The sequence below is a fragment of the Physeter macrocephalus genome, chromosome 6 (genome assembly GCF_002837175.3).
Source record: "Physeter macrocephalus isolate SW-GA chromosome 6, ASM283717v5, whole genome shotgun sequence".
Taxonomy (NCBI): Eukaryota; Metazoa; Chordata; class Mammalia; order Artiodactyla; family Physeteridae; genus Physeter; species Physeter macrocephalus.
This window is the reverse complement of record NC_041219.1, coordinates 95,022,025-95,046,239: the sequence shown is the minus strand read 5'-3', so window position 1 is coordinate 95,046,239 and position 24,215 is coordinate 95,022,025. Positions and strand designations below refer to the sequence as shown.

Genomic DNA, 24,215 nt, shown 5'->3' with positions numbered 1-24,215 from the left:
TGAGATCAATACACACATCAGATAATCCCTACTCTTAAATTTTGCGTAACCACCAAGAACATCTAACATTTATTTGCTGCTTACTATATTCCAGGTTTTATTTTAAGCGTTTGATTTATGCTATCTCTTCTAATGCTCAAAAAAAGACCTGTAAGAAATGCACTATTGTTATTTCTATTTTATAGATTAGTGAACTGAAGCAAAGAGGGTACAAGTGGAGTTGGGTGTAGCTGCCCAATAAGTCTTGTTCATAAAACTTCTGGGCCTTAATATGACAAAGTTTGGTAGGGCAAATACATTCCACTGAATGAGGAATACATTTTAATTCTATTACTTTTCAAATAGTTGACTCAGTTTTAGGTTTCATAACAACATTATGGATGACAATTAATTTATAAGAACAATTTTCAGTTGAATAGCTGGGGTTTTTTTTTTTTTTTTTGTATGCGGGCCTCTCACTGCCGTGGCCTCTCCCGTTGCGGAGCACAGGCTCCGGACGCGCAGGCTCAGCGGCCATGGCTCACGGGCCCAGCCGCTCCGCAGCATGTGGGATCCTCCCGGACCAGGGCACGAACCCGTGTCCCCTGCATCGGCAGGCGGACTCTCAACCACTGCGCCACCAGGGAAGCCCTGAATAGCTGTTTTTAAATTAAACTTTTTATTTTGAGATAACTGTAAATTCACATGTGGTTCTAAGAAACCGTACAGAGCTACCCAGTTTCCCCTCATGGCAACGTCATGCAAAACTCGAGTGTAATATCACAACCAGAGGATGGCATTGATACTGTTAAGATCCAGAACATTCCATCACCACTGGATCCCTCCCACTGCCTTTTTATAACCATCCCCACCCGCTCCTCCCTGGCAATCACTGTTCAGTTCTCTGTGTCTATAATTTTGCCTGAATAGCTTTTTAGGAAGTATTGCAATCAGTGTTTCCTTGACCAGAGCCTTTTATAATTACTCCTCTCTTCAAATATCTTCCTTTTGAGGATTTCACTATAATTTAGCATCTCCTTCAGTAGATAAAAGGAAAAGAGAGAAGAAATTCAGTAAGCATTCAAGTACTATCAGATCCCCAAAATGGTTGGATGCAAATAGTAGTTTAAACGAAATCCTCAGGAAACCTAAATTATTTACTAAGTGACCGTCTTCCATTGTCACAAATAATTTAGTGTTGATGTTATAAAAGACTCCTTGAGTAGGGTGAGCTTGGAAATACTCAATTAAAAATTACCACACTCTGATCATTCATTAGTACTTTTTAAAAGAATGGAGCATTGTAGATAACTTAGCAGCCGACTTAAAAAAATACCATGAGCAGAGCCAATTATTTTATCATCATTCAACTGATGAATAAAGTGGATGTGGACTTGGTGTTGTGATTAATAATAGGTCACTTGGTTATGAGCTTTGTGCACACAAAAAAATTACACATCTAGACCTTGAGAGAAAATAGTCTTATAATTTGGGTGGTAGGCTTAATGTAATTATTACCATCTGGGTCTTCCATTGACTCCCCCCACTCCCATTTCTAATACTGTTAGCAGCTATATCCTTGATTCTGTTACTGAGGATCCCTTGGAATAATAGTGGCCTCACAGGAATGATTAATGACTCAATCAGAGAATGGGGGACAGGCTTCCAAGCACCGATTCAAACACTGAATATAATTAGCATATTCGTTTTTCAGAAGCCAGTCACTTTTTATTATAGTTCGTGCTGTAGTTCTTTGACTGAAACTTGTAATTATTTTACATCCCTTTATTTATTGCAGTGACCTCTAATGCTAAGCATGCTTTTAATTTGGGGAGAAGACTGCCTGTTGCATGACTTCTTAGGGTCTAGGCTTTTGATGTTGGATAGTTTGTCTTTAGTAATAGTCTAATTATCCCACTGGAGGAGATGTTTTGTTTTCAAAGGGGATTATTCATGGCTTAAATCGGATACCCCAAAGCTGCCAAGTAATAAAAGAGATGGTTAACATTCTATATCATCTTGCCTAACTACTAACTAAAAGCCAGAAGTGTTGGTGTTATTTTGGTGACCAGGGTATTGCATTCTTCTTGCAAAACTGCATAATTGAAAGGGTGGGGTCTGGTTTGCATTCCATCTCAAAAGACTTTTATAGCCCTTAGAAAGCAGGAAATTTGCTTCTTGTCGAACATCTCTTTCCACAACAGATTAGGTTCATCCCTTTTTCACTAAAGTCACTGGAAAAACTTCAACATTCAGTTTTTTTCAAGTCTCAAAGTAATGAATCCCTTCAATATCTTTTTAAGTTGAAACACGTTCCAAATAATTTAGTTTCAGATTAATTTCTTAGTAAGCAATAAATAACATTTCATTGGTGAGTAAATGCACATCCAACATCTGCTTTGGTGAGCTGGAAATTTCCCAGCTTGTGGGAAGCATTTCTCTTCCCTATGTTGCACTTAGCCTGGAAGAACATTCTCGATGCCAGTATGCAGTTTCTGTTCCCCCCTCTCCTTTTCCCCCAGTATGAGTTAACATAAGGTGGGAACAAAAGAAAAATCAAACACTGAATTGGAAAGGAGGACTGGAAGTAAGTCTTTGATCCAAAAAAAAACTGACTTGGGGAAAGCAAATAAAAAGGTACAGTGAAGGAATGAGAAATTAAAGAGGAATAACATATATGACCAAGTCCTCTGGACGGTCTGCCATAGCACTGTGCCTGAAAGTCCTGACAGGGTCTCTAATACTGTCCCCTAAACCATTCCATATGAATGTCTAGCTTGTTCTCCAAGGAGGAAGACTTTCATACCTTCCGTAATGAACGTTTCTGGGTTGCACTTATCTCCCCGAAGCTCAGAGCCCACTGCCACCACTGAAGGTTAGTTATTCTTTTCTTTCTCCAGGTGAAATAAAGAATAATTAACCACTATTTATGATATAATAGTTCTTTCTAGCCCAGAACAGTGACTAGCTTACCTCTCAAATGCTTTTCAATCAGGTTATACTAATTTTCAAATATAATATTGCTAAACTTTATGGGCTGGGTCTCTGTACAGCCAACATAACTATCATTATGCAGCAAATTATAATGTAAAATTAATATGACTTCCATTCTTAGTCAAATGTAGATAAAAATCCTTTAGGCTTTGTGCCATTTACCCATTAGCAATATCTTTTCTTCCCTTTATTTCTAAACTGTGGGAAAATTCTCTCATTGTTGTACTTTGAAATGGCCCCAATCTCCCTACCCAAATAAATAATTCTACACTTATTTTTACTACCAATTCCCCTCTCTTTACTGCCCATTTGCTTCATTTTTACCTTGTTTTGGCTCATTTTTCATTGCCCTTTTTTCCCTAAAACTGTTTTCAAAAGCAAATTTTCTGGCTTTTAATTCTATGACTTAACGGGATCTTAGCTGACTGTTGTCTCTTTCATGCCCCTGTGCAGTCAACTCTCACTGAATTCTAAAAACAAAATTACTTTCCACTTTTAAATTAATATTTCATTCAAGTTTTGGAAATTTTTCTTTACCTTTTTTTTTTAACCTTTTTTAAGCAAGTAGATAATTATCAATTCTTAGCCAAAAAAGAGCAAAAAGGAAAAAAAAACAAATAGATTTCTGTCTACAGTTTTTAAAAAATGCAATGTATTTTTTACATTGTAAAAAAATTTATACAATGTAACTGTATGCACAATTTTATACAATGTAATTGTATCAAATACAATTTTATACAATGTAATTTTTCTTTTAGTCTTGTAAGTTGCAATAAAATTAAGCTTCCCCTCCCAATCAATTGCTTTGCATTGGAAACCGTCACACATCAGGCATCTGGCTTTTAGAAAGGGACCATTGCCCAACTGCTGTGGCCAAGATTGAGTGTGGCTTTAAGAACAATTGGCAGAGCGCTGGAGGAATGAACAGAACAGATTTCATGCCTGTCTCCTAGGAGTTAACTCAAGGTCCACATGTCCTATTACCTCCCAATTGTATGAAGGTACTCTGTGAGTAATAAAAATATATAATTGCAAATTATTTTCCTTTTCTTTTTTGATAGCATTTTGTAATGATGAAGATGATGATGAAAACTGCTATCATTATTGATAAGCTTGGTGTAATAGAAGTTTTTGGAGCCAGACAAACCTGGGTTTGAACCCCAACTCCACCACTGTGTGGCCTCGGACAAGTGACTTGGCGTCCTTAAATGTCAGTGTCCTTGCCTAATAAACAGGAAATAATACAATCTACTTATTGTGAGGATATAATGATATACTTAAAGTATCTATTCTACTGCCTGACACAAAATATAAGTTCAAAAATACTAGTTTGCCTATTTCAAAATCCTTTTTACAAAATTATAATCAACACTTTATCGACTTCAGAAAGTGTTTTAAGACAAGCCCAGTGATTAACAATATCAAATCAAAGTTTGAGAGCTAGAGGAACTTTGAGAACCACTGATTCAAAGGTTTTTCTCCAGTTTTACGAGCAACAGGAATTACCATTTCTGTCCTCAGAACTTTGAGATTACCAGAAAGACAAGTGTCTGAGGCACTTCTGTAAGCCCAGAAACTGTAAAGAAAGACAGCTCTCAGGGAGGGCTTTGCATGCTCTACAAGATTTATATCAACTAGTTGAAAACTTCTACTCATCACAGCTCCTTACTTTAGAGATGAGCAATCTGGATCTCAAAGAGTTTGTGACTTAGCCAATTGGTGGTACTGCTGAAAACGAAAAACTGGTGTGCTTCCTAGTTGAATGCTCTTTCCATGAGGAGTTATTTTGAGTGAACCCCCAAATCTGCAAGAACATCAAAATAATGCTCTTTCTCCCTCTGACCTCAATAATAACTGGTTAAGGATTTAGAATGCTTTGGAGCAAATCCTCAAAGCAGCTGCAGGTCCTCAATGTTCCAGAATAGATATTTGAAGCTCTTCATGCAAAAATTCCTGAAAAAGACCTTCTTTTAACAGTAACTAAAAAGGTTTCCTGCTCTTTTGTCCCGAAGCACCTATAGAGACATCAAATACAAGTTGCTCTTCTTTTAGGTAGCAGGAGAGGGTGGACAGAGCTCCAGAATGGACATCAAAAAACACCTTGATCCTAGTTCTAATTCAAGTTTATCCTTTATGTGGCATGAATACGCTTTAGATATCTCTGAATTTGAAGTTATTTTTGACTCTTCATTTTCTCACACACTACATATCTAGTTCAACAGCAAAACTTGATGGGGCCATCTTTAAAATATATCCAGAATCTGATCATTATTCACCACTCACACTGCTGCCACCTTCATCCAAGAAATTATGATTTCTTCTCTGGGCAATTGAAGAAGTCTCCTAATGGGTCTGCCTGTTCTACCCTTTTCTCTTCCATACATTAGTGAGAATAATCTCAGAGTTTGTTAGCCAAGCTTCCATAACGGACCTGTCCCTTGTTTAACAACCTTAATTTGTTCCTAAAAACCCTGGGGCTAAGTGAAAAGCTATTGTATGAGAAAGCTTTTTCATTAATTTTAATGGAAAAATTATGACGAACTTCAGTCCAACTCAGGATACCCCAAAAATGTTTATAGAAGGAAAAATATTTTAATTGAACAATCAAAATATTGTTCAATAGTTATGACATTATGTAAGTAAGTAACATGGAATTTAAAATAAATAAAGTAGTTTGTGCATAAAAAGTAATGACATGAAGTTTACTGTACTCACCAAAGCAGAAAAAGACGTGATGGAGGGTATTAGTGGAGGAGTGTTGAAAGTAGTTGTTCTTTGTGAGATACATTCTTCTCTCTGAACAACTTTCTGTATTAATGTTTTTAACAATTTGAAGGATCGTGCTTATCTTGCACTCAAAGTGCACTTAAAATTTAAAGTTATAGCATAGAAAGATATCTTTAGTCAAAATAATATCTATAGATGAGAGCACTCGGGAAGACAATAAAGTTTATTTAGTACATAGAGTGAAAAGTCACCAAAAATGTTACCTCTTCGTCTTTCTGACTATGCACACTTAAGCAAAACAAAAGACTTTTAGTTTATTCAAACATGGTGCACAGTTCAAATTTGCTTCATCTGATATTTGATGACTAATAACTGAGCCATATAAAAAAGAATGTTTTTCCTGGCTGGGACTTCTCTGGCGGTCCAGTGGTTAACACTTTGCCTTCCAATGCAGGAGGTGCGGGTTTGACCCCTGGTCAGGGAGCTAAGATCTCACATGCCTTGCGGCCAAAAAACCAAAACATAAAACAGAAGCAATATTGTAACAAATTCAATAAAGACTTAAAAAAAAAAAAAAAAAAAGAATGTTTTTTCCAAAGACTACAAGGTCGTAATATCATTTCTATGCTCATTTGCTTTATGTGCTTTGGGAAATACAGGTCACTATATCAAAAAAAAAAGTTGTTTGGAAAGTGTCAATTTTTCAAGAGCCATTATGGCAAAGAATGGTTAACTGAATAGACATTCTGTATGGTAAATCTGTGTTTACTGGTCTTTTTATTAAGGTTTATAACTCCTTGTGTGGCAGTATAGAACATTGTTGGTTTGTGTATAATCCAGGAATCAAAACCTTAGGGAACCTATGGAACCTTATATATTTCATGATCAATCAATACAACATGCATTTTTAAAGTACTGGTTATATACCAGATAACCTGATAAAACAGGTAAGCCAAAGAATAAAAGTGTTAAGTATTATCTTCACCCTCAAGGAGTCCTCAGAATAGTTGGAGATGGGGAAGGGTAGATGTATAAACTCTATTATAACATTATGAGTGCTACAATACAGAGTGCTCTGGGAGCAGAAGGGAAGGAGCCACTAATTCTGCCTGGAGTAGGGTTGAATTTTCAAGGGACAACACAGAAAAAACATCTAAAGTGGACCTTGAAAGATCGGCTGCTTGAAGGTGAAGGTGAAGGTGAAGGTGGAGGTGGAGTTGTGGGCAGTCCAGGCAGAAAGATAGTATTTGCAATGGCTTGCAGTCATTGAAAAGAATCTTTTCTTCAAGATGCAGCATCTCTGCATTCATGAACTTTCATCGATGTTGATTATGCTTTGTTTCACCCAGGAGCAATAAAGTCTACTGAAAGGTTTAATAAGAGAAAAAAAATGATCACCATCTCTAAGCGTAAGGCTGTTGTGAAAATATCATTTCCTGTTGGAGTTTTCTATTGCTGCAAAACAACTCACTCCAAACCTGAAGACATAAAGCAGCAACCATTTTATGCTTATGAATGATGTAAGCCAGGAATTTGAACAAAGAATAGCAGGGAGGGCTTGACTCAGCTTCATGAAACTGGGTACTCACCTGGGAAGATTGGAACTGCTGGGGGTGCCTTAAATAGCTGGGAGTTGGAGTCACCCGGAGGCTCCTTCACTCACCTGTGTACCACCAAGGCTGAGGTGGTTTTAAAGCCAGAGCACCTACATTGATGGCCTTCCATATCTACATCTACCTGGTTGGTTGATCCATAGATGTGGACGGAACCTGGGGACACAGAGGGCCACTTTACCACCCATTTTACATAAGGGACTTGAACATCCAAGGATTGGGGGCTCCACAGGGGCTTCTGGAGCCAAATCCTCTTGAAGACACTGAGAATGACTTTACATGAATTCTCTAGGTTTCCTGGGCTTCTCCCAGTAGAGGCTGGTTCCTAGAGGGAGTGCCCTCAGAGGAAAAGGCCTAAGAACAAGCTTTCCGAAGAACTGGATGGAAGCTGCCTACTCTTTACTGAATTAGCCTCAAATGTCACAGAATGCCACTTTCTTCATATTCCATTGATTGACACAGTCCCAGTGGAAGGAATAGGGTCTTAAACCCCATCTCTTCATAACAGGGGTGCCAAAGAATTTGTAGCCGTTTATTTAAATCTCCGCATTCGACACATTACAAAACATCTAACAATCACACTACAGTATTTTCTGTATAGGTTATAATGGAAGAAATTGCTTTCTGGTGATAACTGTCAGGTAAAATCTTTCTTCTTCTGCACAATTGATACATTTTTACTTTATGGTTACTTGAATCAGAAAAATGACTGTATTTCTCTTAAGTTTGGTGAATTTTGAACACTTTTATGTTGTTATTTAAAATATTTTTAAAAGAAAGCACAGAGTAAACAACTAAAATCTCTTTCTTGGTGACTATAGTTTTAGTTCACATGCATATGGAGTAAGGGCAGGAGATGAGGATGTGAAGATAGCCAGGGACCAGATCATAAAACCATATATGTTCTGCTAAAGACAGCACTACTTTAATTTATGTCATCCAATTTAATCTTTATATCCATACTATGGTATAGGCATTAACACTTATATTTTGTAAAGAAAATGACCGGGATAAATGATTTTTTTTTTTTTACTTTAAAATTCAAGAGCAGCATGATGGATTTATAACTACATATTTTAAATCTATCTTTCATTTTATTATAACATTGTAGTTTAAGCAAAATAATTTTACAATATTTCCTTTTGAGGTAAACTACAGCAGTGCTTCTGGAACTATCTGTGGTGAAGGACCCATTTTATTTTTTATTTTCAATCTGCCATTCACTGATATTTTATGTAAAATATAATTACAAGTAATTATAAGAAAAATGAAATGAGAAAAGACATACGAAATACAATAAGGGTTGACAACTACATTTAAGGACACTAACCGATTAACCCAGTTGATAATCTACTTGTCTTAGCTGGGCTGGTCTACCATGGTTTTGTCAACAACATCTTCTGAAAAAAATCATCTACTGAGGGATAAGAATCAGGAAAAGAAAGCTCTAATCCTTTGAAATTCACTTTGGAAAATGTTATGCCAATCTGATGTTGCCAAACCTCATGAGGCATCCAAGATTGGAAAATTCTTCTGATATTAAATTAAAACTGCATTATTTTCTCATTTTTGGAAAAGGAGCTTAGAAATTTCTCATGTAGCTTATAGTTTACCACAAAACTCTAGCAAAAATTCAGCCAATCTATGCAAAGAAGAATTCTTAATCTTATTTACCTTAATCTAAACTTATCAGTCCCATCCATGACCTCCTATGGTTCCCAAGTAAAAATCGGGACAAGGCAGCCAGAATATTAACATTTAGATGACCTTATTCCACATTCTAAACCAGATTTCCATTTCATACAAGCACAAATTCAAATAAAATGGAATGAGGTAACTATCAATGACAAAACTGAGAATATAAATTTCTGGGTTATTTTTCCAATACATTTCTATGCCTGCACTGGGTACATGCAGACACTGAAAACAGAGCAATTTTAACCTCTATCTTCCATAGTTAATAAGGTATGGGGATTTATGTGCTCATTGATTCAGTTGGTGAATAAGGTGAATTTTAGAGTGCTCTTTTGGCAAACAAATACACACAGCAGGTTAAAATTGCCTTAAGAGCTAGTTAGTATCTCAAGAAGCAAACACTTCCATATCTACTAACTAGGACACCTCTGCCTTACAAATGCACACCATTGGTCACAAATACAGCAAGGAATGTGGTGGCATTAGTACAACCAACGGTCATTACTAGAAAAACACAACCATAACCATGCAAGTCACAATTAGTGTATTACTTTTAAATGATATGTATTACTCTGAAGTCAAGTTTTTTTAAAAAATAATTTCCTTTTTAAAATATTTATTTATTTGGCTGCACCGAGTCTTAGTTGCAGCACGCAGGATCTTCGATCTTCATTGTGGCACGTGGAATCTTTAGTTGCAGCATGTGGGATGTTAAATGTTGTGGATATTTGAACATATTTTAAATTATTTGATCAATACATACAACTAACCTGGAACAGAGAGAAATCAGTATATATTTGAGAGCTTCAGCAATCTTCTACACATTCTAAATTCACAGGATAATTGCGTAGTTACACATCAAATGGTGTCACAAGTTTGTGAAGAATGTGCAAAGCTCCTTCTCTAACCTGTGATATGATTTAGAAAATCAGGTCGTTACAACCCCAATTGTTATGCAAAAAAGAGCTTCTATAATTTGTGAAGTTTGAGTTAAAAATAAGATGTAAAGATTTCATTAAACTCTATTGTTACTAACAATATCAAAGCTGAGCCTCACAGGTAGTTAATACAACATATTGAAGTAGGCAGTCCCATGAATGCCAAAATAGTTAGTCAATTTGTTCATAAATTCAGCTCACTATTGTTTGGGATATTTTAAACAGAAGTGATTGTCTTCCCATTTTCAAACAGATGTTACTGACGTGGATTAAACACAGATAAGAGTGAATCAATTCAGACAAATATCAAGAAAAATACAACCAGAAAAAATGCTATGTTCTATTTAAAGAATGACTAATTCGATATTTCTATGGTGTTGAAAGGAATTTCCCAGAAAATAATATTTTTGTTTCCAGAAAATAATAATATTTTCCAGAAAATAATAGATTATATGCTGTAGTAACAAACTTAATTTCACAATCATTGGAAATATATATTTTCAATTTTGCATTTCCCAATCTGTGTTTCCATCATAAAATAATTTTTTCTAAAAATTGGATTATTTATGAAGCTTTTAAAAAAATCCTTCATCTTCATGTTCACCCTCAAAATTATCATTTATTGTACCAGACAATATTTAGTTTAAGGAACACATATTTCCTTATTAATATTCTATAGTAAGTTTCTTAGGCTCATTGATCAATGCAATGCAAATCTCCCTCAATTTATGATAGGGTTACATCCTTTTATGCCCATTGTAAGTTGAAAATATCATAAGTTGAAAACATCGTAAGTCAAAAATGCATGTTATACACCTAATCCACTGAACATCATAGGTTAGCCTAGCCTACCTCAAACATGCTCAGAATTAAATTAGCCTACTGTTGGGCAAAATCACCTAACACAAAGCCTATGTCATAATAAAGTGTTGATTATCTCAAGGAATTTATTGAATACTATACTGAAAGTGAAAAACAAAATGGTTCTGTGGGTACAGAATGTTTGTGAGTGTATCAGTTGTTTACCCTTGTGATTGTGCTAACTGGAAGCTGTAGCTGCTGCCCTGCCCAGCATCACAAGAAAGGATCATACTGCATACTGCTGGTGCAGGAAAAAAAATCAAAATCCAAAATTCAAAGTATGGTTTCTACTGAATGTGTATCACTTTCACACCACGGTAAAGTTAAAAAAAATCATTAAGCCAAAGCATCATGAATCAGGGACCGTCTGTACAGGCAATATTATTTAGTGACGTTAAAAACAATTGGGTCTGAATACTGCCTTAATTTCTTTTCCTAGCAATGGGTTCATTCACTTCAAACCAGACAGATTCCAATTTATTACACACATTCACTATGAAACTGTATATTTCAGGCTTACCACAAGACAGCAGTCACATTCTAAAAGCAGAGGTATACACCTATACATATAGAGACCTCAAACTATCTCTTACAGAGATGCTTGTCAGTACGGCAAACTAAGCTAATCAGATGCTCTGCTTTTTACCTCAACACTTAAAAAAGAAATCAGTAGAATAAAATATTTAAATGAAAAACATTTAAATTACATGGTTTAATTCAAAAGGAAGAAACCAAGTAAAAAAACATCTGAGCCCAAAGGATAAGGACATTTACATTTTAGCTGCTTCCAAGAGAGTTGGGACCTCCTCTACATCTTGGGCACTAGTGTTTTAACATCCAAAAGGGCGTAGGAAATGGCTCTTCTAACATGTGGAGGCAGAAGTTGGAACTGAATCCCTTCCAGAAACCCTAGAGCCTTGCAGAGCTGTCCCGGCCCTAATAAGAGAGTAGAGGAAATGCCATACAGCACTCTGGGTAAGCAGAGATGTAATAGTTTATCTCTATCAAGTGCTTGTTGTAAAAGAAGAAAAAACAGGGATCCTAGGAAAAATTAAATTTCCAGTTAAGATGTGAGCCTGGGGTTGTGTTATTCCAAGGCTCTTGTTCTTTCCTTTGGTTTATGCTGGCTGTCCCTTCTCAGAACTGTCTTTATATTTGTGTAGAGTAATAAAGAGTTTTTCTCTTGAATCCAGAACCTAAGCGTAGGATTCTCTATGTACACATGATTTCTACAACATTTATATGCATGTCACCCTGCCAGCCTTGGTAAACTCTTTTTTGGTAAGGATATGGTCTTTCTCTTATTTTTTATGCAATTATTCTCTAGCATAGATCTCAAAGGTCTGCAAACTAGTGAACATCACAGTAAAGCAGTGCAAACTTCAGCCCCCAGCTTCAGAGCTTAATTAGGTCAGAAACTGAATTCCAGTATGCCACGGTGTATGCTCCAGAGCAGAATTTTATTGATTCCCCCAACAAAATGCACTTGAGTTAAAAGGCATTGTTGCAATCACAAAGCCTCCCAGCCTAGAAAAACTATATTTTGAGAAAGGATGCAGGTGGATATGAATATTGGATTTGAGTACTGAAGTTACCTTAAGAATCTTGATGTTACACTTGTGATTTTAAAAGTAGGCAGTTGGAGCCTAACGTGTTGCTCATGAAGGGGCTCTGAAATACTTCAACACTGCACCATATAAGCAGTCATCTATAAAACTGTATACTCAAACATCACACATGTACCAAAAATAAGGAGATCATTCATTCTTTTTTTTTTTTTTTTGCTGTACGCGGGCCTCTCACTGTTGTGGCCTCTACCGTTGCGGAGCACAGGCTCTAGACGCGCAGGCTCAGCGGCCATGGCTTACGGGCCCAGCCGTTCCGCGGCATGTGGGATCCTCCCAGACCAGGGCACGAACCCGTATCCCCTGCATCGGCAGGCGGACTCGCAACCACTGCGCCACCAGGGAAGCCCTCATTCATTCTTTAATTGAACACACATTTTCATGAGCTGCAAAGATGAGAACGAGTAAGTAGATGTAAGCACTGTATAGATCCTCTTATTTCATCTCTCGTAACAGGCACCCCTTCTCACCAGGGTTTATCATGAAGTTGATAATTGAAATATTTATCCCTAATGTGACATAAATGTTAAATAAACCCATCCGATAGACTGATTGAGATATAATAACATAGGTTACCAGAAATAACTCAAATAAATTATATGATAAGGAAACTTAAAGCAAGGACCCTGATCAGAAAGAAGTATGGAATAGAAGGGTGTTTTCTAAACTGTAATCATTAGAGCCACATTTTTATGATTTTCTGTATCTAAATAACTCCTGAGCTATTATTTACCTAATATTTTCCTTTAAATTGTCTGTTTTTAATTTAATCAATCAACACATTTTTTCTCAAAATTTTGATCTAAAAACAAACAAAAAAGGAAAAAAAGAAAAACAAAAACGTTATTAGAAACTTCATGGTTCCAGTGGGGAGAAAGGAGAGGAGGATCCTGGAGCTGAGGCTCTGAGGCCCTCCAGAGAACATCCTCATCCTTGAAGTGCTCTCTTGAAAGGAACACTATACCCAGCCTCCATCTGTAGAAGAGGGCAGATTCAATAGTGGTCTGAGGGCCAGAGGGCCTGGAAGGGGCAGGGGCCCAAAGGCTCACAGGAAGTATTCAGCCACTGGCTTCTTGAAGGGGATGCCCCATGTCCCTCAGGAGCAGCCTCAAATATACTGAAATCTTCCTGAAGATGCTCATCCAGCTCCAAGATGGCTGCCACATTCCCACAGTTATAGCAGTAGTTGGGTGACAACTGAACAGTGAGCACAGTTTCACTGAAGCGCCATTCGTAACCTGTCACCAGTTGGTGGGCCCGGATCATGTCAGTGTCCTTGGCTGCATGGAACCGGGTCACCACATCACTGCAAAATAGGTAGCCGGTCCCACAGGGCTCACGCGCCATCCTGTTGTGTCTTGAGGGTCGGAGCAGAGCAGGTCACACACAGTGCATCAAGGGGCACGTCTTGCTTTTGGTCAATCGTCTGCATCTAGTCCAGGGCCTAGATGGAGGTGGAGAGGCCCTGTGCACACAAAAGATCTTGTGATCAGTGATGGACAACAGGCTGAGGTAGTCAAAGATCTCGGAGCAGTAGTGCTACATGGTGACGGAGCCACATTGCACTGGCACTCAGCAGAGAAGCCATAGATCTGGGCAATCTGGAGGCTACATGGTTGTCTGGGATCAGGGTGATACAGTCAGGATGGCCAACCTTAAATGCCAGCAGCAGGATTGTATCAGTGCCTTAGAAACTATGATCCACGAAGTCTCCCATGAAGAAGTAGTTGGTCTCAGGCATGTGGCCACCCTCTCTGAACAGCTCCCTGAGGTCATAGAATTGTCCCTGGCTGCAGCCACGGTGCTGTGACTGGCAAGTCCAGGTTCTGCACTAAGGCTCATCAGCCTTAGTGCACAGGGCCTTGACTTCTCTCCCCTTGATGATCTTGCAGCATGGCAGCTGCTGGATCTGCTGGCCCAGCTTGCAGACCTTTGCTGTGGTCCACCCCTCCCCACCCCACAGGTCAGTGTGGGCTGCAGTGCACACAGTTCTGCGCCCCTCCCACTCTGGCTCCAGTTCTCAGGGTCCCTGCCTTCCTCCTTCCCTCTGCTTTGGCCCCTTGCTCTGCTACTCAGTCTTTCATCCTGGGTCTTTTTTGTAGCTTTTCTCCCTTCTTTTCTGTAGTCTTCCCCGTTTCTGTTGATTTCCATTCATTTCTTCTTCAGAATTTTTTTGGCAATTTCTTTTTTCTTTTTTTGTTGTTATTAGTTCACATTCACTGTCCTGCATTGCACCTCTTGTTCAAGATATTCCCCCCAATAAAAAGTTAACTCTCTAAAAACTGTTTACCTACATAGGAATGCCTACATACATAGGAAAATTATATTTAATAAAAATGTAATGTTATATATAAATGATAAAAATATAACTAACATTTACTGAGAACTTACTAAATGCTAAGTATTTTTCTATTTGCTTTACACAAATGCACTCATTTAATCCTCTTAAAAAATACCTTGATCTAGACAGTATTTTATCCAGTTTATAAATAAGGAAATGGAAGCCCAGAGATATTACCCAAAATCTATATAGCCAATAAGTATTGGAGCCAAGATTCAAACTCTGACATTTTTACTTCAGAACTTATGCTCTTAACTTTACAATATAATGCACCCAAAACATGTGGAAACTACCACTATTAAATCTCAGGAACACATGTAATGCTTTGTCTCAAAGCAAATACTGTGGAGAACTATATTCCATGATAAATGGCTTCATGTAAGTAACAAGGAAACAAAAAGCACGTAGATGATCCTAAGTGGGTAATAAGGTAGTAAAATTATAGTAAAAATGTGAATGTAATTGGTGAAACTTCATTTTGTATTGTCTTTTGACTTTAAATGAAGGCTTTGAATTCTTTTGAAAATAAACAATGGCATAGAAATGTTCCTTTCATTTAAATTAATGAGTTTGGCCATGTTTTTCAATGAATGTTAAAAATAGAAAGTATGACACATTGTATATACATTCTTCTTTTCCTAATTACTAGTTTGCAAGGAAGAGGGTTTAATAAGTAATTAAAAATTTCAGAGATTTGAAATTGATTCTGGAAAGTAATTTTATACAATTGTGATTAACTTTTTCAACAGGGTGTATGTGTGCATGTGCAGGCATCTATCATCTGCAATCCCCTGGACCCAAGGGGGCACTTGCCATTTTTCTGGGGTGGTCTACATTCAATGTCAATAAATGTTGACAAAATTTATGCCAGTCAAATACAGGCTAAATAATTCTATAAATTCTAATAGTAACACATGTTTTATGTACTTTAACTTGCAAATTATATAGATGATTTCCTGAAAGAGTATTTTTTTTCAATGACAAAATCATATATGCAGACTCTAGAAAAGGTGTTAAAAAGCTGAGTTAAGGGAGGGAAAAGGTGAGAACAATTATCTATCTTTAGAGCATAACAAATAATCATGATGTAAATCAGGTTCTTTAGAGAGGGAATAAATTAGCATTCAACTCTACAATACAGCATAAAAGTGAACTATGCTCATAACATCAGAAGTAAGAGAAGATGAACACAGCCCTTTGCTTGTCCTCTTGGCTAGATCTGAATGTGCAATGATGAAGGTGATTGATGGTTAGATCCTAAATTTGTTTTTCCATCTTCACTCTCATAACGTCCTCATAGCAGAGTGTCAGTATGTATTGATCTTTCTTTACTAATGAGTTTTCTTATTCCTCTGCCTTCAGAGACCTTAATTCCTTGATATGTTATCACACTCCAACAAAAGAACAACCTAACCAAAGTCTATTAATTTTTTGCAATATGTGGGGAAAGTATGTTTACTTTAAAGAATTCTTGCTAGACTACCAGAAAATATTCTGACTTTCTAATAGAAAGTTGTTTCTACCAGGATGAGTTTATGTGTTTTTGTCTTATTTTTCTAGACACAATACAAATCTAAGGAACTTTCTGAAGTTTGGAATTTCCTGAAGATGTGAGATTCAGGCAAATAAACAAGATTTGTCTGGTTCAAATGTGAAAACACGATTAGTTTCACGGTGACATTTTCGATGTGCACACCAAGGATTAGAAGATGTATAAGGTAGGGAGCAAATGCCAAAGAGAGAACAATTGTGCTTTGCTAAACACTGCTTAAAGCATAGGTTTTTATGCTGTTATTACATCTGTAACAGCTAGGGTTTGGAGCTCATATAAAGTTATGAATTGTCCTGAGATAAATTAATAAATGTTATGTGTGGGGGTAAGGAAGTCATTTTTAAAGTATCATTTTGCAAGAAGTTTAGCTTTTAATTATCAGTGACAGGGAAGAAAAGTGACAAAATTACCTCCTTCACCACTAGGTAAACTTTCATTTTAACAAATTTGAAATAGTTACACTTAACATCTAAAGCCTGAGTAGATGGAAGATATCTATACAAGGGGATTAGATTCAAAGGCAGAAACATCTATATTTTCTACATACTGGAATGCTGTATTACCCAAATTTAAGCTGATTTTATACCATTAAACATATATTACATGCCTGGCAGTAAACACTGCAAGTAGTTTAATAAAATGTTTTTCCATTATAAAAATCTATTACTAGAGAGTTAAATTTCCCATTGAACTCTGCACAAACACTTTAAAATTACTTCTTGTCTTTCCTTAGGGGATTAAAGATATTGTAATACATAATCTGATTCTGTCAGAGTGTATCAGCCTGCTCTCACTTGTTGCAAACTTTGATATAATAGTTTCTTCTTGTAAGCATTTTTACTCTAATATGATGCTCATAATAAAAAAATTCACAGCTGAATTTCTACGTAGCAAAAATGTCTATCATTATTTGACTCTAGCTTCCTGTTCACTGTTCTAGTTGATAATCCATAATATTTTATTTTTTACAGTTTAATCTTTTTAAGGGCTGTATAATCTGCCATCATATAAATGTATCACATATTATCTATTTATTTGTATCTAGGTTTTCCTAATTTTTTCCAGCTTTATGGATATATAATTGACATACAACATTGTATAAGTTTAGGGTATACAATGTGTTGATTTGATACACTTATATATTATAAAATGATTCCCACCATAGCATTAGCTGTGACACCTCCATCACGCCACATAATTATCATATCATTTTGGGTGAGAATATTTAAGATCTATTCTCTTAAACATATAATACAATGTTGTTAATTATAGTCACCATGCTGTACATTAGATTCCCAGGACTTATGCATCTTATAACTGGAAGTTTGTACCATTTGATCAACATCTCACCATCCCCCCCACCTCCCATCCCCTAACCCTTGGTAACCACCTTTCTACACTTGTTTCTATGAGTTCGTGTTTTTATATTCCACATGTGAGATCATACAGTATTTGTCTTTGTCTGTCTGACTTGTTTCACTTAGCATAATGCCCTCAAGGTCCACCCATGTTGTTTTACATGGCAGGATTTCCTTCTCTGTCATGGCTGAAATCTTACATCTCCTTTATCCATTCATTCCTGAAGCTGAATCTTAGGGAAAGGAGAGAATAAAGTAGAAATTACAACTAAATCTTCCACGTCTGAACATTTAAGAATATTTTAGAGATGTAGGGGGTTATAAATATTTCCATTCTCCTCATTTGGAAATTTCCATTTAGATTTAGGATTTTTGAGTCCTTTTTCTCATTGTACGCTTTATAGATTTTAAGTGGCTCACAGTTAAACTTTCTTCAGGAATTTGAAATTCTCTTTAGGTTTTCCTAATTAGTGGGCTGCCTATTAAAAGAAATACTAAGTTGAGAGACTTGTGGTAGCTCCAGCATTTTATTAAAAATGGGTATGAAAGCATGGGTTTTGAGCACAAGTGATATAATTAAATATATGGAAATTCTAGGGATACTGCCGTCTTAGTTGGAGGATTCCTTTAAAGTGTGTTGGAAACTATACCTATTACCTAATTTACGACGAAATAATAAATTAATGTTGACTTTTTTTGTTATTGTTAATAGGGAGGATGTTAGTAAAAAGGTTGGATGGGAGGAGTGTAGCAGGCATAGAGGTTTAGGTAAAGATAGATTTGAGCCCAAAAAACTAAGAATGGCTGGCACATATGACTTCATACTCAGCAGTGCATTTTATAAATATAAGCAATTATTTTTCATAAGGAGACAAACCATAGTTAAATCCCTTCTTTCCATCCTTCCTTCCTTCCTTCCACCCCTTTTTATCTCCATTCCCCACTCTCTTTCATCTCCCCACCATAGACAAAAATTTTTAAATGTTTAATGTATTGGGGTTCTTTTAAAAATGTAAAAGATGTATGCATGTATTTTCATTCACATAAACAATGTTGTATATTTATATATATTTACATTTATACATATATCATTGTTTCTCTTTTACCCAAAACTATATTTATGAAAGTATATATATTTTGAACTATGATATGTATACAGAGAAACATGCAAAATGTACAACTTGAAGAACGTTTACAAATGAACACGTGAGTTACCAGCATCCAGATCAAGAAATATAACATTATTAGCACCACAACTGCCCCCTAATGTCCCCTCCTAGTCACTTCCTCCCATCAAGGGAACCCACAACATGACTTATTTTTTTCTTAATATTTATTTTATTTATTTCTTATTTTTTTTCACTGCGTCAGGTCTTCATTGTGGCGCACTGCCTTCTCTCTAGTTGTGGCCTGTGGGTTTTCTCTTCTGTAGTTGTGGCACTCAGACTCCAGGGCATATGGGCTCTGTAGTTTGCGGCACGTGGGCCCTCTCGTTGAGGCACCCGGGTTCGGTAGTTGTGATGCACAGGCTTAGTTGCCCTGAGGCATGTGGGATCTTTTCCCCGACCAGGGATTGAACCCAGGTCCCCTACATTGGAAGGTGGATTCTTTGCCACTGGACCACCAGGGAAGTCTTGTGCATCATGACTTCTAATACCTAATTAGTTTTGCCTATTTTGAACTTTATATGGTTGGGATCATGTGATATATACTCTTTGGGACTGCTAAACATTATGCCTCTGAGATTCATCCACATGGTTGTTTAGCAGTTTTTCCTTCTTTTTTATAGTTTTCTATATTATGAATATACCATACTTCACTCTAATCTTGTTGGACTTTGAGATTTTTCAGGGTGGGTTATTACTAGCAATGTTACTTGTGCATATAGTTTGGTAAACATGCAGGTATTTCTCCTGTCTACATACTTAGGAGTATAACTGCTGGTGCATCATGTACAAGTTCGGCTTTAGGAGACATTGTCAAAGAATTTTCCAAAGTTGTTTATCGCATTATCTTCTCATAACTGTATGTGAAAATTTCACTTTTGCTAATACTTGGTACTGCCTGCTTTTTGATTTTATCTATTTTTGTGGCCATGGCAGTATGTCATTATGAAGTTATGAACAGCTTTATTAAGGTATGATTGACATACAATAAACTGCACATATTTAAAATATATAATTTGATACATTTTGATAAATGTATGTGCCTGTGAAATCATCATTGCGATCAAGGTAATTAACATATCTATCACCCCTAAAAGTTTCCTCATACCCCTTTGTACCTGCTCCATCCTGTCCCTCCTTTTTTCCCCTTCCCCCGGAACAACCACTGATATCTTTGTTCCCATGTACATGTTTCTTTTTTTCTCCTTTAGCTGCTTCTAAGATTTTTCTGTTTGTCTCTGGTTTTAAGTCATTTGATGTGTCTTGGTTCTATTTCTCCATATTTCTTGTGGTGGACTTTGTTGTACTTCATGAACTGTGGGTTCATTATTTTTATTTAATTTGAGAAATTTTGGCCACTATTTCATTAAACATTTTTTCTGGCTTCCCTCTCTCTCCTCCCTCAGGGACTGTGATTACCCATATGTTAAGCTGTCTGAAGTTGCCCCATAGCTCACTGATGATCTATTTTTTTTTCTTATTTCTTTCTGTGTTTAATATTGCACAGTTTATTGCTACATCTTCATGTTTTCTCTTTCTTCAGCAACGTCTAATTTCCTGTTAATTCCATCTGGTTTATTTCTGTTCGCTGAAATTTTTTCTGTTTAGAATTTTATAATTTCTATTTTCTTCATTTCTATTTTATTTTCCATATCTCTCATTAACATACTCATGTCTTTTTCTACCTTCATAACCATGAAATATAGTTATAAAAGTAGTTTTAATATTGGTTTTTAATAATTCTATCATCTGAGTAATTTGGGGGTCTGTTTCTATTGACTCATTTTCTCTGCATTCCAGATATTTTTCTGCTTCTTTGCACACTTGGTAATTTTTTTTTTTATTATTATTGAATGCTAGGTAGTGTGAATTTTAACTTGTTAAGTGCTGGATATTTTTGCATTTCTCTAATTATTTTGGTTGTTTTTTTTCTGGGACTCAGTTATTTACTCAGAAACAAGTTTAATCCTTTTGAGGGTTTCCTACTAAGCTGTGATGGGCACGACAAGAGCAGCCTGTATTGTAAATGTCTATCCAAGTCATTCGTCTGTTTTTCTGTTGGGTTATCTACTGTTTTCTTAATCATTTTTAGGATATGTATTCATTCTACATATGAGCCATTTATTGACTATATAGGAAATATCCTCTTTCACTCTGTGGCATGCTTTTTTAACTTTCCCTCATCAAAATGTTGTTTGTTAAGAAAGACATAATGAATATTTCCCTCCCAGGACAAGGCTGTTTGCATTGTAACAGGGACATAAATGGCTTGTCAAAAGGATGAAGTCTAACGGTAAAATTTACATTAGCATTTCAGTATGTCAGGAAGTTCATTGTAGCCCATCCTGGTATCTCTTCAGTCATAGCACAATCATGATATCTCCTTTGCTTATTGCTGGGATTGATTAGAACCTGTTATAGAAAAGGAAAGACCAGCTTCCATATGACATGTGTTTGCTTAGAGTGGGCCCTGCATATAGAATTAATAAAAAAAAAAAAAAATCTGGAGATCATTCACCAAGAAACATCATAAAATAAATGCACAGTCTTCCTTTTTATTAAAAACATACTTTTAAAGGTGAATGTATATTCAGAGATGAAAATGCCTCTAGGAATATTTTCCTAGAAATATGAAACATCCAGTGCTTTGGCTTCTCATTAAAAAAAAAAAAGAAGAAGAAAAAGAAAATGAATCTTTCTGCTTAACAGCATCTGAATGTGAACCTGTTATATCAGCTATTTGTGTTTCAAAGGGAAAAGGGTTAATTAAATAGCTTCAATTTAATCACTGTAAATTAAGTAACTTCTATCTCTTTGTCCAGATAATTTCCAAATATTTATTATCCCCAAACCATAAGGACTGGGAAATTGACCTCCTTATTTTTCCCTACTTTCCATCCCGGATAACACTAATTCATTTATCTTTTCAGAAATAATTACCTACTATGATACAAGACACACTAAACTAAACACTAACTCTCCCCCAAAGGAGTTTATGGTCTAGAGGAAAGAGGTATGAATCAGTAAGCAACAGAGATCAGTACAGCCTTTCAGTACCAGTTGCCGGTGGGTCTACCTCGTTAGGGACCAATGCCTGAAGGAAGAGACATCTAACCTGACTTCTGTCTAAGATTTTTAAGTGTTAAATCTTAACCTGTAATGAAGTTAATGGAGTCTCTCTAAGCCAGGATATTGTTGTCTTTTCCAAGTAAATGAATATTGCAGATCTTTAAGTATGACTGTGTCTGATGTATGTGTAAGGGGAAGGATGGGGGTAAAGGAGGAGGAGGAGGAGGGAAGAAATCTATAGAGAATTAACTAGGTTCTTTTGAAGAAAACTATACAAAACAGAGGAGTATATTCCCACAAGTCATCATCATCAGAACTACTGTTTATTGAGCTTCAAGTCTGTCCTGGGTGACCTACATGCATTGAAATCTAGTTTCCATAATGAAAGGTCTTTAAGGTCTTGCTGATAGTAGCTAGCACAGCAAGAACTGGATTCAAAAGATACACTCTTTCCCTTCACTAGGGTTTCTCAGAGATTTGTTGGTACATTTTAATCCAGTAAACTGGAAATAAGGGAACCACTTAATTGCTTGAACTTGATGGCACCCATAAGAGACCAGCATAAGGCTCAGACAAGTAGAATCTCTTCTATCTAGAAACTAAAAGAGCTGCTGAAAATATTGGATAATTTAAAGAAGACTGGTAAAGCTGTAACGCAGAAACTTCAAGTGGCAGGGCCTAGAAAGAACACTCAGAGATTAAATGGGGGAGGGTGGCTGGCGAACTGCCTGGAGGAGTTACTTAGTGCCTTCATCAAATTAGCTACCCAATGGGAAACCATAGTTGTAATATCTTCACTCTTGATAGTTTGAAGGGGACCAGGATATGCCACCCCCAAATATGCCACTTGGGCATAAGGATTATTTTGAGCTGAAGGCAACTGAGAATCAACATATACACGAAGAGTTCTCTGCTCTGCCTAAAATGAGGGCATAAATTTTCCTTTGTGGAATGTGCCCAGGAAGAAGAGACTGACTTACCAGCAGAGACAGAGTCACACAGAGATAAATCTGTATGAAAAAAACCTTACTAAAATAACTGTTGCCTTCCATTATATTTATTCCCCTGTGGGGTCTTCCCAGATGGATTGATAACGTTAACCCCTGTGACACTGCCCTCTTACCTCACCATCAACCAGTCAGAGGATTGCGCACGAGTTGAACACATACCCTGCAACTCCCCTCCCTCACCTTGCCTTTAAAAATGCCTCCCTGAAACCCATCAGGGAGTTTGGGTCTTTTGAGCATTAGCTGCCTCAGACTCCTTGTCTGTCACCTTACAATAAATACTGTGCTTTCCTTCACCACAACCCCGTGTCCAAAGATTGGCTTTACTGCGCAGATGGAAGTTTGGTTCAGTAACAATAGTAAAGGAAAATTATTTTTCCTCTGCCTCAGTCGATACCCTAGATTTTTTTCACTCAAGAGGTAAAATAATGTGGTGGGAGAAATATCTGCCTCGGAATTGAGATACTTATCAGTCTTGACCTGAACTTTAGTTACCTCTGTGACTAAGTTAAAAAAGATTCTATTACAAGTCTTTGTGCCTAAATTTCCTTATCAGCATAATAAAAGGGTCAGACTAGAAGAAGATGGCAAGTATCAAGAGTATTCACTTCATGACTGGAGGGCTTGGTTTAAGATTTAGAAGACACACGTGTCATGATTAATTGCTAACATCTACAATAGGCACTGGAGTTGGCTGATTCCATATATATGCAGAATATATGTCATCTATGGAATAAAAAATGGATAAAAATTCTTTTACTTCCAGCATTCAATGAATCAGTTTGTACCCTTTAATAGGTTGTTGACACAGGTTGAGAAAATTCAGCATGTTTCAAATTCCACCAGAAGAAAAAAATAGGCAGATGCCTGAAGCAATGATACAATGTTTAGGGGAGAAATGAAATCCTTTTGAGTCTTGGGTGGTCAGAGAAGCAGCAATCCAAGTTCTACCAAGGATGCAATTTTCCACTGCACACTTTGTTGTCCAAAAACTGTGTTTGAGTGCTACAGGTGCCTATAACAGTATGTAACTAACATATAAAGATAGATAGCCCTTCTGTCTCAATTCTAATGTTTAGGTTAACTGGCTATCCTGGAAGGAATATCCATGTATCTATGAGGAATCTATTTAATATTATCAAAGACTTGGTTTTAACAAACTGATCATGGATGTTCGGTTTTTCCAGTGTGAAACAAAGTGAATTCATTTCAATATGACCATCTTTGTGACATGTTGACCTTTGAAGTTTCAGAAACTGGTTCCCACGTAATTTAAGTTTAATGCCACCT

General features: G+C 36.6%; 1 pseudogene; it reads right to left on the bottom strand.

Annotated features, from left to right (window-relative positions):
* Positions 1-13,477: 13,477 nt before the first annotated feature.
* On the bottom strand, positions 13,478-19,660 carry LOC102982929 (serine/threonine-protein phosphatase 4 catalytic subunit-like; annotated as a pseudogene).
* Between the last annotated feature and the right edge of the window lie 4,555 nt (positions 19,661-24,215).